This window comes from Podarcis erhardii (assembly GCF_964252035.2).
Source record: "Podarcis erhardii genome assembly, chromosome: 5".
Lineage (NCBI taxonomy): Eukaryota > Metazoa > Chordata > Lepidosauria > Squamata > Lacertidae > Podarcis > Podarcis erhardii.
This window is the reverse complement of record NC_138509.1, coordinates 36,872,216-36,890,789: the sequence shown is the minus strand read 5'-3', so window position 1 is coordinate 36,890,789 and position 18,574 is coordinate 36,872,216. Positions and strand designations below refer to the sequence as shown.

Here is an 18,574-nt window from a genome sequence, read left to right as displayed (position 1 = left end):
CCATTTCATGTTAAAGCTCATTAATGCCAGTGTGCCAACAGTCCCTGGAGTCTAGGCAAAACTGGTCCCCGAATGGCAAGAGTGTTGTCTAGCAATGCTAACTTTCATTTTCCCACCAGGGACTGAGCATAGTGCTGTTTCAGCATTGGAGCTGCTTTCCACAGAGAAAAAGAATAACCCATTTCACCCCTAGCTAACTCACCATACAACTCGTTGCACAGCCTTTCAAAGTTGTTGCGCCAGATTGTAAGGGCCAGGCGGTTGAGAGGGCCATGATTCAGATTGGTGGAAAGGGTTTCTTGGCCATGGAGGAGACAAGTGAGAACCAGGCGGTTATAGAAAAGCAGGGAAATGCCTGTTTTTAAAAAACTCAGATGAAAGGATGTGGTTTCTTTCGGTGGTAGATGGAGATGCACTTGGGCAAAAAAATTCCCTCACAGGAACATGAACAAAAAACATGTCACAATAGACAGCATGCTTACAAATGGGCCTTAGACTGGGCATTAGAAGAGATGAAATGGATCTTAAAGTTGACCAAGCTTTGTAAGTCCAGTCCTTATTGCAGAAAGCCCAAAGGTTTTTTGGAAGCAAATTTGTTGTTGCCAATATGCCACTGAATCCCACCTGCAAATAACAATTGTCTGGAAGTGCCCCTAGACATGCCCAGGGGTTCCAAAACACCTGGAGATGGCTTAAACCAGGGCTTTTTTTTCAATCAGAACTCAATTCTGGCACATGTTTTTCTAGAAAAACACCACTGGCTTAAACCATTATTATCACTCCTATTATTTTCTTCTTCCACACCGCACTACGTGAATGGTCAGGAGGTTTCACAGCATTGACCCAGGGTTCTTTCTAGTGAAACTGTGCCCAAAATAGTGCATGAAAATTCATTAACTGTTTGTGTACATTACATTTAACTTCACTTCTGTCCCAAATGCCCATCATCTCCACCATCAAGAAAGCAATTGTATACAACACCTGTACAGGATATGAATTTGCAACAATGGACCAAGTATAAGGGTGCTTCATATATATTACAGTAGAATTAGGAACACATGAAAAAATTAGCACATGGTATCTTATACAACAATGATTGAAACATAGAACTAAAAAGGATTTGCAGTTAAGGTATTCCACTCAGAACCAGATTAAAATATGTTGTGACAAAATCCACATTGTACCACCCTAGACATATTGCCAGACTGCATCTCAGCTTAAATTCTGCTAAAGAACTACAAAATCTTATCAAAACCTGTTGTTTCATATTATTTACTCTTACTACAAACTCCCTTTTCCTCTTCTACCTGCATTCACAACTGAGAAGTTAGTTCAAAACATTCCAGTTAAAATTCTGTCTTGTGCCTGACAAGAGCAGAATTGTAACTCCTGTTCTAGTTCATTAGACAATTCAAAGGTATTTTCACTTAAATATAAGGGTGAATGGAGCGACTCAGCAGCTTTGTCTTTCCAGGCTGCAGTGTGATTTGTCTGTCTGTCTGTCTGTCTGTCTGTCTGTCTGTCTGTTTGTTTGTTTGTTAAAGCTACAGGGAGAAGGAAAAAGGGAAAGAGAAGTCCTCAAACAGCAAATACAGCTTTGTCACCAATAAAAAACAACAACTAAACACATCCACCTGCACTAATTTATTCAAGCTACTTTTCCACAGATGGGCAAGCGAACTTGGATGGTTAAAATGCAGTCTGTTATGGCGGACTGAAACAAATACATATGCAGCTTATTCGTTCAGTCACCACTGCAAACTATTGCCAATTTTAGATGAGCCGATCCTAGTTTCAAACCAGTGGCAGTTAACAGTTTCAAAACTAATATACCACACTTATTATTTTTTAATGGGAAGTTGATATAAAAGTTGATTCTGGCTGGGAGCAGTTCACAAGATCTTTTTGTATTTTTGTTCATATGCAAATGTCTCAAAGTTCATGTGCCATTGATCTTGGATTACAATTGGCCCTAGAAAGCCCTTTTCCGTACCTGGAGTAAAAATTGAGGATGCTTCTTCTTCTCTGCCCTTACTGAAATGCCCTTCCTACCTGTTTACCTTTCCTAAAGCGTAATTAGGTAAAAGGCCTGCTTCAAAATATAATGTATGTCACTTACATGCCATCTTTTCTTCTACAGAGATGATGAGAGAAAACAACAGTATTCATTGCTGCTTATGAGTAATGATTACAAATCTACACCTCCCCCCCAAGATGGACTACTTGTAGTTAGCATATGATGCCTAAATGTGAAGCTTCCATCTCTGCACATGTATTTCATTTAGCCCTTTCCCTGTACTCATGAAGCACAGGATTCTTTGGAAAAAAACTACTACTAATTCGGTTAAATCATAAAGAGGACAGACAACTTTGCAGTTTCCCCAAGTTCAGATAACTACTGCTCTTGTTGAGTCTTGTTAAACACCCACAACAGCTTCTTGCCTCTACCCCTGTGTTTTACACACACACCACAAAAAACCCCGCCAGTCTGTGCCAATACTATGCCTTATTATTACTTCCATTAAACCCAGTCTGTGGAATTCACCTGTTTCTAAATAATTCCTTCTGACCTTCACCAGTCACAGGATTTTATTATCAGGTATAAAAATCAACATGGAATTCAGATATGACCTTTGGGAGGAATTAGAGAGTTCGTGTATAGATTACCTCATCTTTCTGGGAACATTAAGGAGAACCAAATTATCTGCAATAAGTATGACCTTGCCTCTTCTCATCCCTTTTTCATTGCAAAACAAGAATGGAACAGGCTAACGTAGGGTTCTTCTGGCCCAGGAAGGTTTGTGTTAGATGTAATCTTATCTCAACATATACAAAACTGTGAGAGCATTAAAGACAGCTACGTTCAGGTAAGAATCCAAAATACTGCGCTGTCTGGAAAGGCAGAAAAGTCTGACGTAATTCAGCACTTGTTTGATCTTCTTGTGCTGAGCAAAGTTTCCTTGTTTAATACTTTGATTTTTCCAACACAACATCCTGTGATTAGAGATTACTTTCAAGACTGTCTTGACTTTCTGCCCACAGTGCAGCTTATATTAGCCAGTTGGATGTCCATGACCTTATATATCACATCTCACACTATTCCTGTGTCATGTAACCAGTGGTGGCTGACAAGGTCTTTCGTTGGGTGAAATCACCCAGCATTGTTCCATGGCAACCAGGCAGGATTCTTGCTCATATCTTTTAGCCCTGGGAGGTGTAGGATAGGAAGGTTAGGCTGCAACCAGAATCATGCGGGTTACAGCTACATGGTTTTTGACTGGATAATCATGCAAACAAGGGCTGTTGGCATCAGCTTCAGCACACCTTGCCTCCATTGCTGCTTCCTGGTGCTTAACAATGTGGATGAAAATTTTCTTCACCATAAAGCGACTGCTGTAGGCTAGCAAACCATCTCACCTCCTGTTGCTGCCTGCCATGGGCGTAGTAACCAAGGGGAGCAGGGAGGGGCAGCCCCCCCAATCAATAGAAATCAATAAAAATGCACAGCTAACTGAGGTTCTGCCCCCCCCAACAAAAATCCTGGCTACGCCTATGCTACATAGACAATAACCTTCCATCGTTATATACAGAGGCCACTCGTACCCAGCACAGTTGGCACTGACCACACCAAAGTGTGAGGTTTCCTTTTAATGTTCCTGAATAGCAGGGCTATATTGACATGCTGTTCATTCACCCTCATCCTGCTATACACCTGTGCAGGATCAAAGCTGCAGGATCAGATGATGGAAGAATAACCTATGGATTTCTACTACTCCAGACAGAGCCTCACTAAAATGATTATTTGGAAGTGTTGATACTAGCAAGTATCACTAGCGGCCTGACCCTGCCCATCTGCCCTTCACCTCTGTTGCAACCCTCTAACGTAACATTAGAGCCTGCAGAATAGCTCAGCTGGTAGAGAATGAGATTATTAATCTCAGGGTCATAGGTTTGAGCCCCATGCTGGGCAAAAAGATCCCTGCAATTCAGGAGGTTGGACTAGATGACCCTTGTGGTCCCTTCTAACTCCACAATTCTATGATTCTAAAGGCATGGTGCCTACTCTGCTAGTGCAACACCAGAGCATGTTGCACAGCACTGGAAACTGACATAACCGTATTTACTCAAATCTAATGCTCACCTTTTTTTTGGCGAAATTACGTTGTGAAAATTAAGGTGCATATTAGATTCAATGGCACATGTACATTCACCAGCAAATACCTTTTTTGGTTTTAAGGTTTTGAGAACTGAGGTGCACATTAGATTCAATGGTGCATTAGACTTGAGTAAATACAGTAGTATAAGATGTCAGGTCGGTATAGCTGCCCACAGTTGTACAATAGCCATATTAATGATATATGAAAAGGAAGCAAAGTTTATCGTTACTGCAGTCAGGGAGGCCTCTCTGCTTTCGTGGAACTGCAGACAACTTTGCCACTTCAAACATGGCAGTTCTGACCTGCTTTGCAACCTCTTCTTGCTAGCCACTGGGTTCTGCTTTAACTACATGAACTTGCAGGGTTGCCACTAATGAGAACAAAATCACAGCTAGGGTCAGATATAATAAGCCAAATAAAGACAATGGTTAAAGGAATAAATAGGCAACAGGGTCACTTTGAACTGACAAAGGACGGTGTGCATCTTTCAGATCCACCAGACTCCCACACAACCGGTGTCGCTATGGGCAGTTTTCATACTGAGAGAACAATACAAGATGAAAAATATGAGATGAGAATTGGCAACCGCATAAAGTTTGAAAATTTCGCCACAACTGTACACTCTTTAATAAAGCGGCGTTCCTCTTTCCCTAGGAAAAATGGAACAGCAAAGTGCCTATCCTGTGACACATTACCAGGATGTTGTTACCACTAGAATGGGTGCCTAATTCAATTCTGCCAGTGGATCTGAGAACCTTCAGATTGAAGTGAACTGGATTTTCAAGCCAAACCTACAGTAAGGGTCTCTATAGCCAAGCACAATTTCAGACAGAGTCCAATGCACAGCAGATCTATGGAATTTGCCTTGTTCACTGCCCCATTCCTTCTCAACCTTGCTGTCCTATCAGGACTAGTCATGGGGGCTTTTTCCAGAAACAGGGCAGTTATGGTTGGGTTTTCATCCATTTCCGTTGAAACAGAAAAGCTGCAGTCCTTCCATTCTCAGTCAAAACAAATGTGTGACAACTTTACAGTTACAGAAAATCTTGCTACTTTTAGTCCCACTCTACAGACACTTTGACTATTTTAACACTTATTTTTACTTTGCAGGATTTATATTCTGCTCAATCACCGCAAACATCTAAGCGGTTAATATGAAATAATATATTCATTAGCATGCTGAGAAAAGGGTAAAAAAAGTTGTTTTAATATTTGTCAGAAAACAAGTAAAATCACTAGTCTGGGTAAGCTTGTCTAAACAAAAAGGTGTTTAGGAGGTGCTGGAAGCAATACATCCAAGCTGCTTTCCTAATATCAAAGGGCAGGATGCTCCAGAGATTAGATGCTGCCAAACAGAAGTACCGATTCCTTTGAAGTGCATCAGAAATAAGGTCAAGGGTAGTGATGTCAGGGGGTAATCAACAAAACTCCTGCGTTAGAATCATATAACTGTAGAGTTAGAGGGGACCCCAAAGGTCATTCAGTTCAACCCTCTACAATGCAGCAATCTCAGCTAAATCTTATGACAGATGGCCATCCATTCTGCTTTAAAACTTCCATGGAAGGAAAGTCCACCACATTCTGAGGGAGTCCGTTCCACTGTCAGACAGCTCTTAATGTCAGAAAGTTCCTCCTGATGTTTAGTCAGAATCTCCTTTCTTGTAATTTGAAGCCACTGATTTGGCTCCTACCCTCCAGAGCAGGAGAAAACAAGCTTGCTCCATCCATAAGACAAACCTTTAAATATCTGAAGAGCGCTATCATATCTCCTCTCAGCCTCCTCTTTATCAGGCTGATCATACCAAACTCCCTTATGTTCCCCATAAGGCTTGTTTTCCAGACCCTCGATCATCTTGGTTGGCCTCCTCTGCCAGCTTGTCAATATCCTTCTTCAATCATGGTGCCCAGAACTGGACACAGTACTTCAGGTGTGGTCTGACCAAGGCACAATAAAATGGGACTGTTACTTCCCTTGATCAGGACACCAGACTTCTGTTGCTGCAGCCTAGAGCAGCATTATAGGTTTTTGTTGCTGACTAATGTTACTAAGACCCCCCCCCCCAGATCCTTTTCACATGTACTGCAGGCAAGCCAAGTATCTCCCATCTCCTATTTGTGCAGCTGGATATTCGTAGAACATCTCAACTGGTACACCCTGACTGGTTGTACCTAACTCCAACTGACTCCTCCAGCCTCCTGTCTGTACTTTCTAACCCAGCTTCATTGGTTGTTTGTGACACAAGGCAGTATTTGGACCAGTTCTTTGGCCTTCTGTGTCTTTGCATTAAATGACAAAAAGCTATCACGATTACTATTTCTTTTTTCCAAGTAATATCTGTTTAAACTTTAATGGGGCAACTGATTTGACAGAATTTAAACGGCTGTTCTGATCCAGCATTCGTGGCTGCCATGGTACACTTGTTTGCTTTCACAGACATAGCTTCTGCAACATCCTATATCATACAACTGTGCAAGTCCACCATGCAGACCTGTTGCAGCAAATGGCCACTGTTAGGCACACAGATCTGTGCAGACTTGTCTGTATTTGCAGTAGCCTGAAAGCCTTCAAGCTGGTTAATTAGCCACCAGAGTCCTACTACTGACATGCTTGCTCTCTGCCTGATTCTGAGCCATGCAGCACTGACACTGATGATGCTTGTACTTGGCTTTTGTGGACAGCCACGGGGCAACGTCACAAGATGCTCTCCATCCTAAACAACTCTTGGCTCAAAGACCCTTTTAACTCAATGGCTTGTCTTTCCTTAAAGGTGGTAACTCACTTGAGCAATTAGATCTGGAGAACATTGTTTGGTACACCAAACATTTGTAGTGGCTAGACTCATCTCATTTCTGTTTAGCGCCCATCTAGGCCTCTGAATTGCATCTGCAGAACATGCTCTTGGCCTAGTCCTCCCTTCTCTTTTGCCACTTCCAGAAGGGACACTGCATTCTTTCTCCCAGCTTCCACTTCCCTACTCTTGGCTATAGCAGAGCTAGCAACAGACTCTGCCCATCTCCAGTCTGTCTATTCTGCAGCTCTGGGCTCTCTCCCTCTTCCCAACGCTTCTCACAGCCAGGGCTAGCATCAGCATTCAACATCCTTGGACATATCTGCCAGGGCCCTAGCAGGACCCATTGCTGGTACCTGTTCTGGAGAGGCCTTAATCCCCTACTCCTGGCCCTCTGCTGCTACAGCTCATCCAGACTTTCTTTTGTGCTATGCTTTGCAGGTGCAGGTCTACACTTTGTAAGTCCACCTGCATCCACCAGGAAAACCAATTGTTAAGACTGAAAGGAAACAAACAACAATCTACAGAAAACCCGTTTGCTGTGTGTTCTGATTCAGCAGTAAACAGCAGGGTTTCCTGGGGAAAGGTGCGGGGGCATAAAAACAAAACAAAACCCACTCAGACACTGATCTGAAAGGCACAGGCCTGTGCCTGGAAAGCACAGCACAAAGGGAAGTCTGGATGAGCCCTTAGTCAGCTCATCAGAAACCACCAGAGAACCACCAGAAGCAAAGGAACTGGGCAAAGTACATGCCTACAAAAAACAGTAGTAGTAGTAGTACAGGAGTACTATTTTGCCCAGTTACAGTCCTACTGGGGCCACGTGGCCCATCCTATGCACATTGATACTGGACAGGCACTTTGTCGCATTGTTATCAGACCTGCTAAAAAGCTTTTTGTTTAGGCAAGCCTAATCAGATGTGACATGTATTTTAATAGGTATTTAAACTACTGATTCTATTCACATTTGGAGTTGTTTTAAACTTTTGACCTTTATAAACAGTATCTCTTACATGTTATGTAAACTGCTTAGGAGTTTCAACAGTTCAGTGGCATACAATTTTTTTAATCAATTACCAATAAATAAATCCCAAACCACAGTAGCAGGGCACTAACTGCAGACTGTACATTTATGGAGTCAATTTACTTTGATTCTACAGGGGTGCTTGCTTATGTATTTCATTTACATCTCACTTTCCTTCCATCACGAAACACAGCGCTCTCAGGTAGTCTTCCATCCAGGTACTGGCAAGACTTAGACCTGCCAAGCTTCAGCAAGGTGGCTGCATCAGGTGTCTTCTTGCCACTTTACTACACCATGTCTTGCAACATGGTCATGAATTTCTTTTGAAGCTTTCAACCTTACTGATTCAAGATTGCTGGGAAAGGTTCAAAGCTCCTATTAATTTCAAATGACCTGGAACATCCTGACCCTAAAGAGACTCCCCATCAAAGCACATTTAGGATAACAATTTAACACACCCATTCTAAACAGGTGTGCATGAAAGCAGGCTCCAATCCAAGGCAAAATGTGTTAAGAATGGCATAGGTGGTTATGCAATAATGGTTAGAGTGTTGGACTAGGACCTGGGAGAGCAGGGTTCAAATCCCCACTGAGCCATAAAATTCACTAGGTGACCTTGGGCCAGTCACCATCTCTTGGCCTGACCTACCTCACAGGGTTGTTGTGTCAATTAAATGACGAAAACCATAAAATAAAAACAGCTTTTGGACAATTAGTATCTTTTTACAATGTGTGTGTGTGAGTCAATCTGACACACTCACTCTCTCTCTCTCTCCACACACACACAGAGCGAGCGAGGTGAGTCACTATTCTGTGGAACTGATGATTCATCCATTCAGTCAGTCACCATCTCCGGGCCATACTAACAAGCAAAAACACACGTGGGTTGTAATCCACAAACCACTTTACACCGAAGGTCCTTCTCAATCAGCCGGATTCGGAACGGCGCCGGATTCTCTTCCCCTTCACCCACGCCCCCAATTCCTCAAATATTTATTCCCTATTTCCTTCCTGACGAAAGTGCGGGGGCCGGGAGAACAACTATGCGCCCAGGGAGATGGGTACCAGGAGCCTGAAGGTGGGGATGCCCGAGTCCTGAGTGCCTTTAACAATCCCCTTTACCGCACCCGCGAGATCAGCATGTCGGTTTCACTTTTGAGATCAGACAGGTGTGTGTGTGTATTTGTGTGCGGCGTCGTGGCCCATCGGCGCCGTCCACACCGAGCGAGCGCCCAGCTCTCCCTTCGCCACATCCAGGACGTGCGTCGCTCCTTCATCTCCTCCTCCTGTGACATCTTATATAAGAATGATCCGAGCAAGCTCCAGAAGCGGAAGCCGGCCGAGCCACCTCGGGAGTAAGGAGCCGGCGGAACGGGCGCTCCTCCGGACAAGGCGCCTTTCGTCAAAAACTAGCGACATGCTAGAAAAAAGCCCGGCAGGGAAGCAGCGACGCAGCAGCCAAATGCAAGAGACACCCAAGAGGATGCGGGGCTGGTGGGGCTGCGCTCGGTTCCCCATTGCCAAGCTCCCAGGCACCCTCGCCAGGACACCTTCCTGCCTCTTTCCAGTGATGATGGGAAGTCCCAGCTTCCCTTGACTCGGCGCAGGTTCCTGAATTATAGGAGGCGGCGGGGACGCGGGAGAGAAAGTTAACTCTCCGCTCCGGCCCCTTCCCGAGCCTGGCAGGAGCAGCCTCGCTTCCCAGCCCGCCTTTGGCTTCGGGCGCCGCTGCTGCAAGGCGCGATTCCGGCCGAAGCACGTTCAGCAACTTGTTATGACAGACGAACCCTCCTCCTCCCTCCCCCCCCCCGACGCCACCCCGCTGCCCTCCCCCGCCTTAACTTTCCTCTGGGGTGGCGAGGGAGCAGCAGGGCGGCCGGGGACGAGCGGGCGGGCGGGCTGGGCAAGACGCTTTCCCTTACCTTCCCCCGAGCAGCGCAGCGGGAGCGCCCCCAGGACGCGGCGCGGGAGTTACGGGCGGGAGGCAGGCGAGGCGGCGCGGGGAAGCGAGGCGCGCTCGGCGCTGCTGTTCAGCTGACAGGACTTCCACGGGGGAGGGGGGAGGAGGAGGAGGAGGAGGAGGAAGCCTCGCGCGGAGCGGCGCGGAGGGAGCGGCGCAGGGGGGCGGAGGACTTTCCCAGGGCTGGTTGTTTACGCATTGCTGCCCTGCTCGGTGCACGCAATGCACTCTCTGATTGGACGCAAACTGGGGCACAGCCTTTCGCCGCCCGCCCTCGCCGCCGCCGCCTCGCAGCCATGCCGCCGACACACGGAGCCTCGCAGGGGAAGAGCAGGGCTGGCCAGTTCTGCCCCGCTTTGAGGGGACTTCGGCTCCCGTCGCGTGCGCGCTCCCGAAGCTTCCACACTCGCCTTCTCTCCCGCCCCCCCCCTCCCAACACACACACACATGTGCGCGCGCGCGCGCAAGCGGAGCCAATGGTGTCGGGCGGCCCTTTTGGCGAGCGCGGAGTTTACCCTTCCTGGCCTGGCTGCGCACATGCTGCCAGGGCTCCGGCGGAAGGAGCATGCGCGTCGCACATGCGCGCCGAGGTCCCGCGAAGCCGCGGCCCTTCCAGCCTGCCCTTACCCGCGCCTTCGGATGAATTCTTAGATGTGAATGGCGCGCGCGAGCAAGAGAGAGCGCAGTCCGGTGCCCGCGGCGTAAACTCCCCTAGCAAAAAGAGAAAAAGCGGGGGGGGGGTTTAGAATATTATTACTCTCGCTGATCTCTTGTCCGTTCAGTCTCAACATCTTCCAGCAATTAAAAAGAGGGACGAGGGGGACGCAACTAAAGGGAATAAGCGCAGCCGGATTTCAGTTATGTTTTGCGCACAAGTGAAGTCGCGCTAAGTTCAGTGAGGCTCCCCCTGCCCACCCTGAAAGTGTGATCAGGCTGAAGCTTAGGCACTTGTTAGTGCGTAGCTACAGCGTGGTGGGAGAGTTTATTCCGACGTGAGATAACCAGATACAGTCGTGGGGCAGCTTCCCTGCGCCTCTGCAGCACTGACGGACGCGCTACTTTGTGCTTGTTGGCATGCCCTGAGTTATATAGTACTACTATTGCGGGCGTATAAGCGGAATCCCATATTGCATTTGCTCTACAGCGAATCCGTGATCTAATTGTGGAGAAAGGAAGGCGGGGTGTGGGAGCTTCTGAATGAAATCCATGCCCCGCTTCTAGACCTCAGTTTTAATCAAATCACACACACGAACACACCCCACAGGTAGAGAGGACTGGCACAAAGCGCCCCATGGGAGACTGCTGGGCTCTACGTTTAAGGCTATCACTGGTGAATAGAACTGAGACAAAGGATTTTTTAGCACATATGTGTCAATTGGCTTACCAATACCAAGATGCGTTATCAGCTACTTTTTGTGAATTACCATGATGAAATAAGAATGGTCACTATCTGTGCTTCTTTGCATTTCGTTTATCCTGACCTCACTTTCCATACCTTGCCCCGTCTATGTTCCTGCAGTTCAGGATAACACTTCATGCATCTGGTGAAGAGTGGACTGTCATCTGCTAAAGTTCATCCCATAGAAAGTTTTTAAGTCTTTAAGGTGCTGCAAAATTCTCTGTCGTTTTCTTTATACTAGCATCTCCCACCTTGGTACCCTCCAGACATTTGGATCACAACTTCAATCAGCCCAAACCAGTATGGCCAGTGAATAGGGATGGTGGGAATTGTAGTCTGTTATAAGAATTCTAAGAACCCAAATATAAAATCAACGTTCATAAATGTACAATGCAAACACATAGGTAAAGGTAAAGTTACCCCTGCCCGTACAGGCCAGTCTTGACAGACTCTAGGGTTGTGCGCTCATCTCACTCTAGAGGCCGGGGGCCAGCGCTGTCCGCAGACACTTCCGGGTCACGTGGCCAGCGTGACAAGCTGCATCTGGCGAGCAAGCACAGCACACGGAACGCCGCTTACCTTCCCGCTAGTAAGCGGTCCCTATTTATCTACTTGCACCCGGGGGTGCTTTCGAACTGCTAGGTTGGCAGGCGCTGGGACCGAGCGACGGGAGCGCACCCCACCGCGGGGATTCGAACTGCCGACCTTTCGATCGGCAAGTCCTAGGTGCTGAGGCTTTTACCCACAGCGCCACCCGCATTATGTATGCAAACACATACATAAGTATATAAACCACATGTCTGAAATAGTACAGGAGAGCAATCCTGAAGTCATTTTGACTCTCCGAAACCATTTTGACTCTCCCAAATTGACCTAAAATATTTCTCTGCAAGCTTCTCCATTGTCTTTTGCCTACCAGTCTTAAGGGTGTATCTGTGTATGAATAGGGTGAGCCTGTGATCTGGATTCAGGAACTAAAAGTATTTACCATCACCAAAGAGTGGTCAGGCTGCCCAGGTAAAGCAATCAGAGACCATTAACATATATCCTGGCAAACAGGATTTCTGCTGTGAACACGCCTCCTTCAGTGATGTATGTATGTTGTTTTGGGGGGTGGTTTTGAGCTACGGGATGGGCAATTTCAAAAGTCTATATAAGGGCTTGCGCACCATTATTTGGGGTTCCTCCTCCCTCCTGTGTGTGGTGAGTGAGGACCCTGTTGCAACAGTTTAATAAAGATCAGGCTTACTAGCTGCTTTGCTTCTCAGTATTCTCTGGTTGGCCTCTGTTATTTTCTCCTACTGATAGGGAACCCTCTTAAGGACTCTATACGGGCTCTTGGATACCCCATTAGGGAAAAAGAGCAGGTTTTTTCTTATAGCATAGTCCAATAACATGTGGTGTTGGAGCAAAGCTGCCTGAAACCCTGGAGGACTGTTGAAAGTGTAGACAATACTGGGCTAGAAAGACTGACTTCGTATCTTTTTGGTACCCTATATTGTGAGATTGCAAGGTCTTAACCCTGAAAAATTCCAGCAAGAAAAGAGGGTGGTTATTATTACATTTAGATCCCACCTTTCCTCCAAGGAGCTCAAGGTGTCATGCATGGTTATTCCTTTCATTTTATCCTCACAACAACCCTGTGAGGTAGGCTAGGCCATCCTAAGTTACACAAAGCAGCTGATGGGTGGGGCAGGAAGCAAAATGGAGGGGGAGGAGAGTTAAAATAAGCTTCTGGTTTTGAGGTTACCACCTATGCTGTAGTACCCTGCTTGCCTAAAGAGTCCACCAGCTGCCCCCAAGGGCCAGTCCATATCCACCAATCTCTAAATAGCCCTAGCCTTTAAATACCTGGTGCCCTCCAGTAGTTCTACATCAGCTTCACCGAGCATGGGGCACCCAGTTAAGAGCATAAGAGTGGGGGGGCTGAAGTAATACAGCCCTCCCTTGCACTACCTTTCAAGACGGAGAGTGTAGAATTCTTGTCCCTTTCTCCTTCACCAGCCAATATGTGCAAATGGAAGGAAGCACAGCATGGCTGTCACTGTCACAGTGATCTCATTGTCAGTCATAGCACAGCCCTGTCACTCGTGGCCCAGAAGAGTGGAAGACAGAAACAGTGTTGATTGTTGGGTGGGAAACTGCCAATGCATCCCCCCCCCAAAGGGCTAGAAACTTATTTTTAAACGAAAGCTGACAAATTAGGTTGGGAAATGCACAGGAGAACAGGATAGTATCACCAAGAAAGGGGGTCGGTGCAGGTAAACAGTGAGCAGGAACAGTTTAGTGCCACTCATGTATCCTGATCCTCTGTATATTTCATCAGAAGTAAGCATTGGAGAGTATTAAGAGCTGGACAGTAAAGAAGGCTGATCGCTGAAGAATTGATGCTTTTGAATTATGGTGCTGGAGGAGACTCTTGAGAGTCCCATGGACTACAAGAAGATCAAACCTATCCATTCTGAAGGAAATCAGCCCTGAGCGCTCACTGGAAGGACAGATCGTGAATCTGAGGCTCCAATACTTTGGCCACCTCATGAGAAGAGAAGACTCCCTGGAAAAGACCCTGATGTTGGGAAAGATGGAGGGCACAAGGAGAAGGGGACGGCGGAGGACTAGATGGTTAGACAGTGTTCTCGAAGCTACCAGCATCCTGAACAGAACGTAACACTTGACGGCGCTTCCGCGCATGCGCGTGACGTCATTTTGACGAGCGGCAAAACGCGGAAGTAACGCACTCTGTTACTTCCGGGTTGCTGCGGAACTCAACCCGAAAGCGCTCAACCTGAAGCACATTCAACTTGAGGTATGACTGTATTTCCCCACAGTCGGGCATCCCTTCCCTTGCTTCAGTTCTAGGCAACACAATACCCTCCAGATGCTGTTGGACCCCCAGTTATCATGAGCCCCAGCCAGCATGGTCAGTGGTCAAGGTTGATGGACGTTGTTGCCCAGCAACATCCAGGCAACCAATGCAGACAACCAATGACACTGAATGCTGGGGTTTTTAGGACAGATAAAATAAATGACTTATTCATGCAGTGCATAGTTAAACTACGGAACTTGGTCCCACAGAATGCAGTGATGACCACCAACTTGGATGGCTTTAAATGAGAACTGGACAAATTGGTGTAGGATAGGGCAGTCATGGCAACTAGCCACAACGGTTGGAGGCAGCACTGCTTCTGAATACCAGTTGCCGGAAACCACAGGAGGAGAGAGTGCTTTTGTGCTTTGGTCCTGCTTGCAGGCTTCCCACAGGAACCTGGTTGTGAGAATAGGATGCTGGACTAGACGGGCCATTGGCCTGATCCTGGAGGCTCTTCTTACGTTCTTGTGGAGGGCAGCATGTTCACTAAACATGCCTTACTTCATCTGGCCTATAAACATACAGTGGTACCTCGGGTTACAGACAGCTCAGGTAACAGACGCTTCAGGTTACAGACTCCGCTAACCCAGAAATATTACCTTGGGTTAAGAACTTTGCTTCACGATGAGAACAGAAATCGCACGACGGTGGCGTGGTGGCAGCAGGAGGCCCCATTAGCTAAAGTGGTACCTCAGGTTAAGAACAGTTTCAGATTAAGAACGGACCTCCGGAATGAATTAAGTTCTTAACCCAAGGTACCCCTGTAGTCACATATCTACCTAGAGGAAATGCTGTGCTTAAGATTGCCAACTTTTACAAACAAACACACAAGCACCCAAGCCCAACTGGACCTCTTCCTGTGCTTTTAACAGCAGCTTGACATGCAGAAACTGAGCATGGGAAGCTTTTCCTGGCATGGAGAAAATGTAATGGGGAAAGCTTAGCCTACTTAATTTCTGCACGGCTAATGTTAAAAGCCATAGGAGCGGGGCCAGAAAATGCTGCCAACCCTAATAGCACTAAAAGGAAAGGGTAGGCATGTTTTCAAAACATATGGAAAGGCCCTAAGAGTGCCTGGCTGAAACTGTGTGGGATTTCTGACCTATGTAAACAAAGGTGGTTGATTCAGAATAACTCTTAAATCAACAGCTTCTGAAGCATTCCTGGGGAGTTTTAGCCTTTGGGTAAATATTCAGCTGAGAAGATGCTTAGCTGTTTGCATAGTTTTTGTTTGGTAAAAGTATTAGCAGCAGGCAGAACCCAGCCAAAGTTAATACGCTCAAAACAAAACCCATTAGTTTCAATGGGAAAGTTTAGCATGGGGGCAAGTGCTTCCTTTCGAAGTGAATGGGACAAACAGCTCAGCTTTCAGAGGATCATGTAGCTTGTACACTTCATTAATTTCTTTGTGTTTATGGTGAACGGAAACCATTCCTCTGTAGCCAAATTTTACAAGAAGGGCAAATTGTGGTTTTAAACATTTTCTTATTACTCATGTACTACGCTGCTGTATAGCATATAGCTGAATGGAAATATTCTATGTGTAAAGAGAGGTTTGTCGTCCCCCCCCCCCACATTAAAGCCTATGAAACCCAGTTGTTAGGATGAGATTGGCCCAGGGCGGTCCAACCTCTCAGACCAAGTAGGCTGCAAGAGTACCAGAACTTCGACACAGAATCTGCAGGCCACACACTGGATTAAATTTCCATATTGTAAATTAAAAGTGTTTTCAATATAGTTAATATTTTTAATAGGCACAGTTAATTGAATGCATATAATTAAATACATAGTTAATAGATTTAATATATTTATTTATTAAACAAAATTTAGTGCAAAAATATTTTAGCCGCCCCCCCACCCTCCCCTCCTCACAGGGCCCCTGGTGCCACCACAGAATGCACGACCATCACAGGAAGTCTCGGAGGACGGAGCTTCCACTAGGTATTTGGTTGGCCAATTTGGGGACAGAATACTGGCCTGATCCAGCAGGCCTTTTCTTAGGGAGATCAAGGCAACGTTCGTAGGACTCCTGAAACCCAGTCCTGCTTAATTTCGGAAAGCGGACAGAGACACTTTCAGAGACACCCTTAAACCATGCCATCTTATGAGCCAAAATGACCCCTTATTCCTTAACTAAACCTAAATGTTGGGGCTAGTCTATCAGAGTTATTTCCCATGGTGCCCAGAGCACTGAACTGTGTCTCAGGCTATAACGATCTCTGGCAGCCAGGCAGCCTGATAAGCAGCAAGGAATCTCTGTCAGTTTTATGTAAGTTTATTTACAAGAAAAACACATCCAGACACACACACAAGAAAAACACATCCAGAGCATGGCATTCCGCATGCTCTCGTTAACAGTATAGTTGCTCAATCTGACTATCGTCCCTCCCCCAACAGGAAGGCTGCCAAAATCCCACCTTTCTTCTCCTTCCTTTCTGTTATTCTCTCAGCTTCTCCAGTCTCCTCGTTCTGGGACTGATTGGCTGGCCCCTGTCTCTTCTCCAGAAGACACAGTCTCAGACTCTGGCTTATTTGCTGGTTGCCTGGCAATGCTTTGGCCAACTTCCAACTCTTCCTCTCCTTGGGAGTTAACCATGTCTTCCTTGGGAAGGGAGGGGGGCCGGGCTGTCTTCTCTAAACTCTGACAGACAGCTCTCATTTGCAGAGTCGGCCCCTTGCTCGCTCAGCTCAGTTTCTGAGGCTGACTCTTCTGCTGCACTCGGGGGGGGGGGCACGTTCCTGACACCAGCTGGCGAATTGTTCTTCTAATTATACTACCACTTTCACTTCCTCCACTGGCGGAGTTTTTGACTGCTCTGTGGGACTCTTTTCCACTTCCCAACATTTACATGTCTCCTCTAAGCAACAGATCTTCTCATTTCAGTACTTTGTCATCACCACGAAATGACGGAGTTGCACATCTGCGTGTCCCATCTATTCCTGTGATGATACGTGTCTTGAAAGATCAAGCAGTGCTAATGTGGTTTTACAATACAGCACTTGCGGTTGGTAAAGTCTTTCATAGTACCGAGTGCAGAAAAGGAGCGAAGTGCTGCTTACTGGTGCGGCTTAACCAAAACACAGGAATGACCAATTTGCCATCTTGCTGCTTACATACCAAATGTGCCTTGCCATGAAATGTCCATGAACACCTTACCTATTAATTTAATAAAAATATGTTTATGCGGCTCTATCACACACAAAAAACCAAAGCGGTTTACAACAGTAAAAATAAGACAAAACCATACAATAAAAGCATAAAGGGTTAAAAACAAGTTGACAACAAAGATCAACAACCCATTGTGGGGGCTGCACTCTTAACTGCTTGCATAGACCTGGTGGAATATGAAAGTTTTCGACAGGTGTTTCGACAACTTAGCACAGAAGGCACCCACCGAATCTCAAATAGGCAGGGTTTTTCGCAGGACCCAGCCAATGACACTAAAGGCTCGATTTCTTGTTTCTGTCAAATGAGCCTCACCAACTTGGAGAGATGAGCTCAGTGACTGAGCTGAGATAGAAAGGTTCATGTGACCCCTGAGGAAGGTGGAAGAGCATTCTGCAGTAGATGTCAAAAAGAGCAGAATGAAATCCAGTGAAGCAGGTAACTTAAGAGGAACAATCTCCTCAGCAGAATTGTTGTGGGTGGAAATACCAAGCCCCAAAAGTCATGTTGTACTTGTGGCATGACCAAAACTTTGAGAGTGATCTTGAGATGCAGAGAGAAATCAAGAGAGGCAGCTAAAGAAGAAAGTAGTTTAATAGTTGACCTGTGAGAAGTTGATCCTTTAGAACCAGCTAGGGGGAAGGCAACTGGGAGTAGTGTCCATGGTTTGATGTATGTTTTCTCAAACCAGTTGGCAACACACACACACCCCAGCCAAAGTTCAGCATATATGTAACTGGAAAAGTGCCCACAAAGTCCAACAGAGTCATATTTAAGTTCAATAGAGGGAAACCTCAAAAAAATGAAGGAATTTATTAAGAGGAAGTTAAAAGTTGAAAAGGAAGCTCAAGATAGTTCAATGTCTTCAGGGCACTTGGAGGTTATTTAAAACCACAATAAGAGAAGCTTAGCTAGAATAGTATTGGGGAGTAGGCTGTATGCCTTGTCCTTTCTAGTTCATGGCTCCAGCAAGTTTTAAAATCTAAGGAAGGATTCAAATTGTTGGAATAGCCAGACAAGCTTATTGATAATGACCCCCTAAATATGAGTCATTAAGGTAACAAAGGAAATGGCTCTGTGCCAGATAAAAAAAATGAGTGGGTTTCCCTTCTCTAGTTATGTAATTGGTACAAAAATGAAATTACTAAGTTAAAAATGTGCATAAAATGTATATATTAGTGAAAATAATATACAAAAATGTATTTTTGTA

At 45.9% G+C, this 18,574-nt stretch overlaps 1 protein-coding gene across 1 annotated transcript in view; it reads right to left on the bottom strand.

Annotated features, from left to right (window-relative positions):
* The window catches only part of PCGF5 (polycomb group ring finger 5), a 39,582-nt gene extending 29,547 nt beyond the window's left edge, over positions 1 to 10,035 (bottom strand). Inside the window, exon 1 of the mRNA XM_081861984.1 lies at positions 9,893 to 10,035. The gene's annotated coding sequence lies outside the window, so the exon portion shown is untranslated. The remainder of the gene's footprint in view (positions 1 to 9,892) is intronic.
* Between the last annotated feature and the right edge of the window lie 8,539 nt (positions 10,036 to 18,574).